Below are 10211 nucleotides of genomic sequence, written 5' to 3'. Positions count from 1 at the left end.
GACAGAAGGGTTGGTAACCAGAGGACACAGATTTAAGGTGATTGACAAAAGAGCCAGAGGCGATATGAGGAAACATTTTTTTATGCAGTGAGTTGCAAAGATCTGGAATGCACTGCCTTAAAGGGTGGTGGAAGCAGATTCAATGGTAACTTTCAAAAGGGTATTGGATAAATACTAAAGGGAAAAAATTACAGGCTATGGGGAAAGAGCAGGGGAATGGGATTAATTCGATAGCTCTTTCAAAGAGCCGGCACAGGCATGATGGGCCGTATGGCCTCCTCCTGTGCTGTAACTACTATGATACTATCTGTACTGGGGCCTTAGCTTTTCACCATTTTTTCTGTTGAGTGTCTTTTAAGGCTTAATTTATTTTTGATAAGGTTAGTAAACAATCTAATACATCAAGGCATGGCAGGGCAGCTCACACCCGTGGAATGCACATCCTGTGCCATGTAAGAACTCCAGGATGCTTCCCGTGTTCTGGACAACCACAGGTGCAGGAAGTATCATTAGCTGGAAGAGCTTGAGCTCTGGATTTCGGAGCTTGAGCAGTAGCTAGCATCACTACAGTGCATCCGCAAGATTGAGAGCTACGTGGATAGCACGTTTCAGGAAGTGGTCACCCCACAGCTTAAGAGAGTGCAGGCAAAGAGGGACTGGGTGACCGCCAGACAGACAAGGAGGACCCGGCAGGTAGTGCAGGAGTCCCATGAGTGCATCTCACTCTCTAACCAGTATTTAGTTCTGAATACTGGTGAGGGAGAGGGTTCCTCTGCAGAGTGCAGCCAGAGCCAAGTCCACAGCACCATGGACGGCTCAGCTGTAGGGGGTGGGGGTGGGGGAGGAGAAAGGTCAGGAGAGCAATAGTGATAGGGGACTCTATAGTTAGGGGAGCAGACAGGCGTTTCTGTGGCCACAGACGTGATTCCAGGATAGTATGTTGCCTCCCTGGTGCCAGGTTCAAGGATGTCACTGAGCAGCCGCAGAACATTCTGGGGGGGTGGGGGGTGGTAAACAGCCAGAGGTCGTGGTCCATATCGCTACCAACGACATAAGTAGAAAGAGGGATGAGGTCCTGCAGCCAGATTTTAAGGATTTGGGAAAGACATTAAGAAGCGGGACCTCAAAGGTAATAATCTCCGGATTACTCCCGGTGCCACGCGCTAGTGAGCATAGAAATAGGAGGATAGAGCAGATGAATGCGTGGCTGGAGAGATGGTGCAGGAGGGAGGGCTTTAGATTCCTGGGGCATTGGGATCAGTTCTGGGGAAGGTGGGACATGTACAGGCCGGACGGGTTGCACCTCAACAGAGCTGGGACCAATATCCTCGTGGGGAGGTTCGCTAGTGCTGTGGGGGAGGGTTTAAACTAATTTGGTTGGGGGATGGGCACCAGGATGTAGCAATGGAAAGGAGAAACAAGGGGCACAAAGGATCGGGGGAGAAAAATAGCACTAAAGCAATTAATAACGGAGTATTAGGTGGGATCAGCCTAAGAGAGAGAGTAAAAGAAAGTCTTAGACTGGTTTGCAGTGCATGTGTGTAAACACATAGAAGCGTGGTAGACAAGGTTAGTGTACTGCAGACACAAATAGTCACATGGGAATACGATGTTGTGGCGATAACGGAGACCTGGCTCAAAAAAGGGCAGGATTGGGTACTAAATATTCCTGGATACAAGGTGTTAGGAAAGATGGGGAAGGAAAGAAAGTGGGGGGGGGGATTGGCAGTATTGGTTAAGGAGAATATTGCAATACTGGAGAGAGAGGATGTCCTGGAGAGGCCAAGGACAGAATCTATTTGGTTAGAGTTAAGAAATAAAAGAGGTGCCATTACACTACTGGGTGTATTCTATAGGCCACCAACTAGTGGAAGGATATAGAGGAGCAAATTTGCAGGAAAATTACAGACAGGTGCATAAGCTATAGAATAGTGATAACTGGGGACTTCAACTATCCTAATATAGACTGGAATAACAATAATATAAGGGGCACAGAGGGGGAGGAATTTTTGAAATATGTCCAGGATAACTTTCTTAACCATACGTTTCCAGCCCAACAAGGAAGGAGGCATTGCTGGACTTGGTTCTAGGGAATGAGGTGGGCCAAGTGGAGCAAGTGTCAGTGGGAGAGTATTTAGGGAGCAGCGATCATAGTATCATAAGTTTTAGAATAGCGATGGAAAAGATCACGGACCACTCTAAAGTAAAAATACTCAATTGGAGGAGGGCCAATTTCGATGGGATGAGAACAGATCTGGCCCGGGTAAATTGGAATCAAAGATTGGCAGGCAAAACTGTAATTGAACAGTGGGCGGCCTTTAAGGAGGAGATGGTTCAGGTACAGTCTGGGCACATTCCCATGAGGCAGAAAGGTAGGGCAATTAATGACAAACCTTGGATGACAAAGGAGATAGTGAATAAGATGAAACGAAAAAAGGGGCGTATGACAGACGTCAGGTTGATAACACAAGTGAGAACCAGGCAGAATATAGAAAGTTCAGAGGGGAAGTGAAAAAGGAAATAAGAGGGGCAAAGAGAGAGTATGAGAATAGACTGGTGGCCGACATAACAGGGAATCCAAAAGTCTTCTGCAGGCATGTAAACAGTAAACGGGTAGTAAGAGGAGGGGTTGGCCGATTAGGGACCATAAAGGAGATCTACTCACGGAGGCAGAGGGCATGGCCGTGGTACTAAATGAGTACTTTGCATCTGTCTTTACCATGGAAGAAGATGCTGCCACAGTTTCAGTAAAGGAAGATATCGTTGAGATACTGGATGGGCTAAAAATTGATAAAGAAGAGGTACTTGAAAGGCTAGCTGTACTGAAAGTAGATAAGTCACCCGGTCCGGATGGGATGCATCCTAGGCTGCTGAGGGAAGTAAGGGTGGAAATTGCAGAGGTATTGGCCATAATCTTCCAAACATCTATAGATACAGGTGTGGTGCCAGAGGACTGGAGAATTGCAAATGTTACACCCTTGTTCAAAAAAGGGTGTACGGATAAACCCAGCAACTATAGGCCAGTCAGTTTAAACTCAGTGGTGGGGAAACTTTTAGAAATGATAATCCGGGACAGAATTAACTGTCGCTTGGACGAGGTTGGATTGATTAGGGAAAGCTAGCACCAATTTGTTGAAGCCAAATCATGTTTAACTAACCTAATACAGTTTTTTGATGAGGTAACAGAGGGTAGATGAGGGCAATGTAGTTGATGTGGTGTATATGGACTTTCAAAAGGTGTTTGATAAGGTGCCACACGGTAGGCTTATCATCAAGATTGCGGACAATGGAATAAAAGAGGCAGTAGAAACATGAATATGAATTGGCTAAGGGATAGGAAACCAAGAGTAATGGTGAACGATTGTTTTTCGGACTGGAGTGAAGTGTATAGTGGTGTTCCCCAGGAGTCAGTGCTGGGACCACTGCTTTTTGTAATATATATTAATGACTTGGACTTGGGTGTACAGGGCACAATTTCAAAATTTGCAGATGACACAAAACTTGGAAGGGTAGTAAACAGTGAGGAGGATAGTGATGGACTTCAAGAGGATGTAGACAGGCTGCTCGCATGGGTGGACACATGGCAGATGAAATTTAATGCAGAAAATACGAAGTGATACATTTCGGTCGGAAGAACGAGGAGAGGCAATATAAACTATAGGACACAACTCTAAAAAGGGTACAGGAGCAGAGAGATCTGGGGGTATATGTGCACAAATCGTTGAAGGTGGCAGTGCAGGTTGAGAAAATGGTTAAAAAAGCATACGGGATCCTGGTTTTTATAAATAGAGGCATAGAGTACAGAAGTATGGAAGTTATGATGAACCTTTATAAAACAGTGGTTCGGCGACAGCTGGAGTATTGTGTCCAGTTCTGGGCACTGCACTTGAGGAAAGATGTGAAGGCCATTGAAAGGGTGCAGAAGAGATTTACTAGAATGATTCCAGCGATGAGGGACTTTAGTTACGTGGATAGACTGGAGAAGCTGGGGTTGTTCTCCTTGGAACAGAGACGGTTGCGGGGAGATTTGATCGAGGTATTCAAAATCATGAAGGGTCTAGACAGAGTAGATAGAGAGAAGCTGTTCCCATTGGCAGAAGGGTCAAGGACCAGAGAACATAGATTTAAGGTGATTGGCAAAAGAACCAAAGGTGACATGAGAAAAAACTTTTTTACAGCGAGTGGTTAGGATCTGGGGGTGGTGGAGGCAGATTCAATTATGGCCTTCAAAAGGGAACTGGATAAGTACTTGAAGGGAAAAAAAATTGCAGGGCTACGGGGAAAGGGTGGGGGAGTGGGACTAGCTGGATTGCTCTTGCATTGAGCCGGCTTGGTCTCGATGGGCCAAATGGTCTCCTTCCGTGCTAAAACCTTTCTATGATTTAATGATTCAAATGTAATAATGACTTCGATTAGGAATTGAGAATTGTATATCCAAGTTTGCAGATGACACTAAATTAGGAGGCACAGTAAGTTGTATGAATGTGAGCAGGAAATTGCAAAGGGACATAAACAGACTAAGCGAGTGGGAAAAGCTTTGGCAGATGAAGTTCAATGTGGGTTAATATGAGGTTATCCACTTAAGATCTGAGAAAGATAAATCAGAATATTTGATTAATGATTAGAGACTAGGAGGAGCTGTGGAGGAGCAAAGGGATTTAGGTATCCATCTATACAAATCACTAAAAGCAAGTGCACAGGCACAAAAAGTAATGAAAAAGACTAATAGAATGTTGGCTTTTATCTCGAGAGTCAGAATTCAAAAGCGAGGAAGTGGTGCTTCAGTTATATAGCGCTTTGGTCAGAACCTATGCCTGAGGAAAGATATACTGGCCTTGGAAGAGGTACAGCGCAAATTCACCAGAGTGAAATCACCAAATGATAAAAGGATTCGATAGGGTAGATAAAGAGAAATTATTTCCTGTGGCGGAGGAATCTAGGCCAAGTGGGTATAATCTTAAAATGAGAGCGAGGCCATTTAGGAGTGAAATCAAGAAGCACTTTTTCACACTAAGGATATTGGAAATCTGGAACTTGCTCCCCCAAAAAGCTGGGGATGCTGGGTCAATTGAAATTTTCAAGACTCACATTGATAGAGTTTTGTTAGGTAAGGGTATCATAGAAAATGAAACAAAGGTGGGTAAATGGAGTTGAGGTAGAGATCAGCCATGATCTAATTGAACGGTGGAAAGGTTTGAGGGACTGAATGGCCTATTCCTGTTCCTATGTATATATGTGTATATGTATATATACATATGTATCCTATGTATGGAGACGAAGTTCCGTCTTCGCACTGAGGACACCATCTGACGTGTTCTGTGGCACTATCACCGTGCTAAATGGGATAGATTCAGAACAGATCGAGAAGCTCAAAACTGGGCATCCATGAGGCACTGTGGGCCATCAGCAGCAGCAGAATTGTATTCCAGCACAATCTTTAACCACATGGCCCAGCATATTCCTCACTCTATCATTACCAACAAGCCAGGGGATCAACCCTGTTCAATGAGGAGTGTAGAAGAGCATGCCAGGAGCAGCACCAGGTGTACCTAAAAATGAGGTGCCAACCTGGTGAAGCTACAACTCAGGACTACATGTATGCTAAACAGCGGAAGCAACCTGCTATAGACAGAGATAAGTGATTCCACAACCAACGGATCAGATCAAAGCTCTGCAGTCCTGCCACATCCAGTCGTGAATGGTGGTGGACAATTAAACAACTAACGGGAGGAGGAGGCTCTGTAAACATCCCCATCCTCAATGATGGTGGAGTCCAGTACGTGAGTGCAAAAAACAAGGCTGAAGAGTTTGCAAACATCTTCATCCAGAAGTGCTGAGTGGATGATCCATCTTGGCCTCCTCCTGATATCCCCACCATCACAGAAGCCAGTCTTCAGTCAATTCATTTCACGCCACGTGATATCAAGAAATGGTTGAGTGCACTGGATACAGCAAATGCTGTGGGCCCCGACAACATCCCGGCTGCAGTGCTGAAGACTTGTGCTCCAGAACTAGCTGCGCCTCTAGCCAAACTGTTCCAGTACAGCTACAACACTGGCATCTACCCGACAATGTGGAAAATTGCCCAGGTATGTCCTGTCCACAAAAAGCAATTACCACCCCAGCCAATTACCACCCCATCAGTCTACTTTCAACCATCAGCAAAGTGATGGAAGGATTCATCAACTGTGCCATCAAGCGGCACTTACTCGCCAAATTACCTGCTCACCAATGCTCAGTTTGGGTTCCGCCAGGACCACTCGGCTCCAGACCTCATTACAGGCTTGATCCAAACATGGACAAAAGAGTTGAATTCCAGACGTGAGGTGAGAGTGACTGCCCTTGACATCAAGGTAGCATTTGACCGAGTGTGGCACCAAGGAGCCTTCGTAAAATTGAAGTCAATGGGAGTCGGGGGAAAACTCTCCATTGGCTGGAGTCGTACCTAGCACAAAGGAAGACGGTAATGGTTGTTGGAGGCCAATCATCTCAGCCCCAGGACATTGCTGCAGGAGTTCCTCAGGGCAGTGTTCTTGGCCCAATCATCTTCAGCTGCTTCATCAATGACCTTACCTCCATCATAGGGTCAGAAATGGGGATGTTCGCTGATGATTGCACAGTGTTCAGTTCCATTTGCAACCCCTCAGATAATGAAGCCGTCTGTGCCCACATGCAGCAAGACCTGGACAACGTCCAGGCTTGGGCTGATAAGTGGCAAGTAACATTTGCGCCAGACATGTGCCAGGAAATGACCATCTCCAACAAGAGGGGGTCCAACCACCTCCCCTTGACATTCAACGGCATTACCATCGCTGAATACCCCACCATCATCATCCTGGGGGTCACCATTGACCAGAAACTTAACTGGACCAGCCACATAAATACTGTGGCTAAAAGAGCAGGTCAGAGGCTGCATATTCTGCGGTGAGTCACTCAGCTCCTGACTCCCCAAAGCCTTTCCACCATCTACAAGGCACAAGTCAGGAGTGTGATGGAATACTCTCCACTTGCCTGAATGAGTGCAGTTCCAACAACACTCAAGAAGCTCAACACCATCCAGGACAAAGCAGCCCGCTTGATTGGCACCCCATCCACCACCCTAAACATTCACTCCTTTCACCACCGGCGCACAGTGGCTGCAGTGTGTACCATCCACAGGATGCACTGCAGCAACTCGCCAAGGCTTCTTTGACAGTACCTCCCAAACCCGTGACCTGTACCACCTAGAAGGACAAGGGCAGCAGGCATATGAGAACAACACCACCTGCATGTTCCCCTCCAAGTCACACACCATCCCGACTTGGAAATATATTGCCGTTCTTTCATCATCGCTGGATCAAAATCCTGGAACTCCCTACCTAACAGCACTGTGGGAGAACCTTCACCACACAGACTGCAGCGGTTCAAGAAGGCAGCTCACCACCACCTTCTCCAGGGCAATTAGGGAAGGGCAATAAATGCTGGCCTTGCCAGCGATGCACACATCCCATGAACGAATAAAAAAAACCAGCAACTTTTAACATAAGGAAATGTCTCAAGGCATTTCATAAATAAGTCAAAGCAAAACCGATGGTGATCCAGGAGGGGATAAATTGGAGGAATAATCGAAAACTTGATCAAAAAAATAGGTCATGAGAAGGTTTTTAAAGGCGTCGAGGCAGAACGATTTAGGGAGGAGTTTCCAAAGAGTCGGTCCAAGGCAACTGAAAGTTCTGCCACCAATGGTTGGCCAAAGGGAAGGGAGAGGATGCACAGAAGGCTAGATTTAGAGGAACAGGGTATTTGGAACAGGATATAGGGCTGGAGGAGTTTGCAGAAATGGGGAGGGCTAGGACATGGAGTAATGTACAGACAAGACAAGGATTTTCAATTTAATGCGGTACCAGTGTAGGTCAGCAATGGTGGAGGCGATGGGCGAGTGTGACTTAGTGCAGGACAGGATACATGCAGTACAGTTTTAGACAAGTTAGAGTTTATAAAGGTTAGAAGATGGAAAGCTCAGTTCAGGGTTGAACAGGATGCTAAGATTCTGAACAGTCTGGTTCTCATTCAGAGAGTAGCCAGGAAGCAGGAAGAAATCAGTGGCAAAGAAGCAATGTTTGTAACAGGGTCAGAAGCTGATGGCTTTGTTTTTTCTGATGTTGAGCTGGAGGAAACTGTGACTCATCTAACACTTGATGTCAGGCAAAAGCAGTCTGACAGCATGGAGGTAGTCAAGGGATCAAAAGGGGTAGAGCGGTATTAACACCCCGAATATAGAGCCCATTTTTTTGGAAGGAGTCTATTTATGCAGTTGATTGAATTCTGTGCAATAAATCCAGGAAGATGGTTATTTTTTATTACATAATAAATTGAATGGGGATAATATTTTATTTTGGTACTATCAACAGGAGTGAACAACAAGATCAGTAGTCTTGTAGTACTGAAATAGAATTAGAAAATGACGGAAATGCATAAGGCAGCTTCATTGGCATCTGTAAAGAGACAAGATAGATTAATTTTTGGGGTATAGACCTTTTGTCAGAACTGTAAACTGGAAGAAAAGAAAGCTGCTTAATAGCACCATAGAAGCAAACAGCACAGAGACCATTCAGCCCAAAATATCTGTGCCAGCTCTTAGCTAAGGAATCTTACAACACCAGGTTATAGTCCAACAGTTTTATTTGAAAAACCCCAGTCCATCACCGGCATCTCCACATCATAGCTCTTAGCTGGAGTAATCCAAAACGTATCTTTCCCCACGACCCTGTATCTTTCTTTACTTCAACTCTTTTCATGGAACCAAAGAAAAATGGGGAAATGAACAACAATAAAAGTAAAATGTTAGGAATGTTAACTTCCGTCACAGAGAGGCGTAAGTGGATAAATGACCTCCAAACTAAACTTTGAAAAGTGAAAACTGGAGCATGATATAGGAAGATCATTTCAATAAGGCAGTGAGGTCAAAGACTAAAAGGGCATAAAAATAGCTACGTAAGGTCGTGCATGGGAAAAGTGTATAGGGAAAAATAAACTGATGATAAATGAAGTGGAAGGAGATGGAAGAAACAAGAAAAGCAATGGGGTATATTAAAAACACTGCAATGCTAGAAATCTTAACTAAAGAAGAAACTGCTGGAAACACAGGCCCACCAGCACCTGAAAAAAGAAGACAGGCCAATGCCCCGGGTGGAGATCCACTCAACAGATATGTGTTCTCATGAAACATCCATACCCAAAACAGCATGCTGCCTGTAGACACTGATGGACTCGCTATGCACCCTAGCATCCCCTGCCCCTGAGAAAATGGGGGAGAATTTGGTAAGGTCAGAAGTTACTAAAGTCAACAGCCCAGATAATACACAGGGCACAATTCTGGCAGTGACATTGGGATTGCACCTGCGGCTGACGCCAACAAAATTTGTGGGATCGGGCAAAGGGCCTCCAGGATTGCGTAGTGTGGCAGTGCATCTGTCAAAGACAATGTAAACATCAACAGAAGTTGGTCAGGCTGGGGGAGGGTGATAGGTCTTGCCTAATGTGGGAAAGTTGTCGCTCATGGCCCCAGTCGCCCTGTCAGGGGATTGCTTTTAAAAAATTAAGTATTTCTCACCCCTACCTTCAGAGGTCCAGGCCAGAGTGGATGAATGATGCCCACTTCCATCAGTTTTTGGTGGGGTATGCTTGGTGAGACTAGGTGTACCTATGGTAGTGCAATGCCACCAAAATTACAACAGGAGACTGCCAGAATGGTCATGGAATCTTGTTGCCAACGTTCAGGCTGCAGTGTGCCCAGGAAAAGATGAGACATAGTTCCTAAAGCTTACATTGAGTTTAGATAGAATAGTGCAGGAGGCCAAAGACAGTGGGAAATGAGAGGGCAAGTTAAAGCGCTGATCACACTTGCAGTAGCAGCAGTTTTCATCAGCTCTCATCAACATGAAGAACATCTGCCCTTGAATGAGATTGAGTCAGTGTCTCTGTTCCCCCTGCAGATGGCGGTAGACAGTGCAGTCTCCGCGGAGGCATCTTCTCTTGACTGTGTCTCTTTATTCTCTTGATGTCATTCGGAGCGACCAAATATCCTCACGTACCAAACTTTGGGACCTGCCTGTAACTTTATCAACAAATCATGCACATCATTTTTTTTAGCACTAATCATAGTCCGTTAAAAAGGGGGGGGGGGAGGGCCTAAAAAAAAATCATAGTCCATGACGTGCATTTGTCGAAAC

Source organism: Heptranchias perlo, chromosome 1 (assembly GCF_035084215.1).
Source record: "Heptranchias perlo isolate sHepPer1 chromosome 1, sHepPer1.hap1, whole genome shotgun sequence".
NCBI lineage: Eukaryota > Metazoa > Chordata > Chondrichthyes > Hexanchiformes > Hexanchidae > Heptranchias > Heptranchias perlo.
This window is presented reverse-complemented; position numbering follows the sequence as displayed.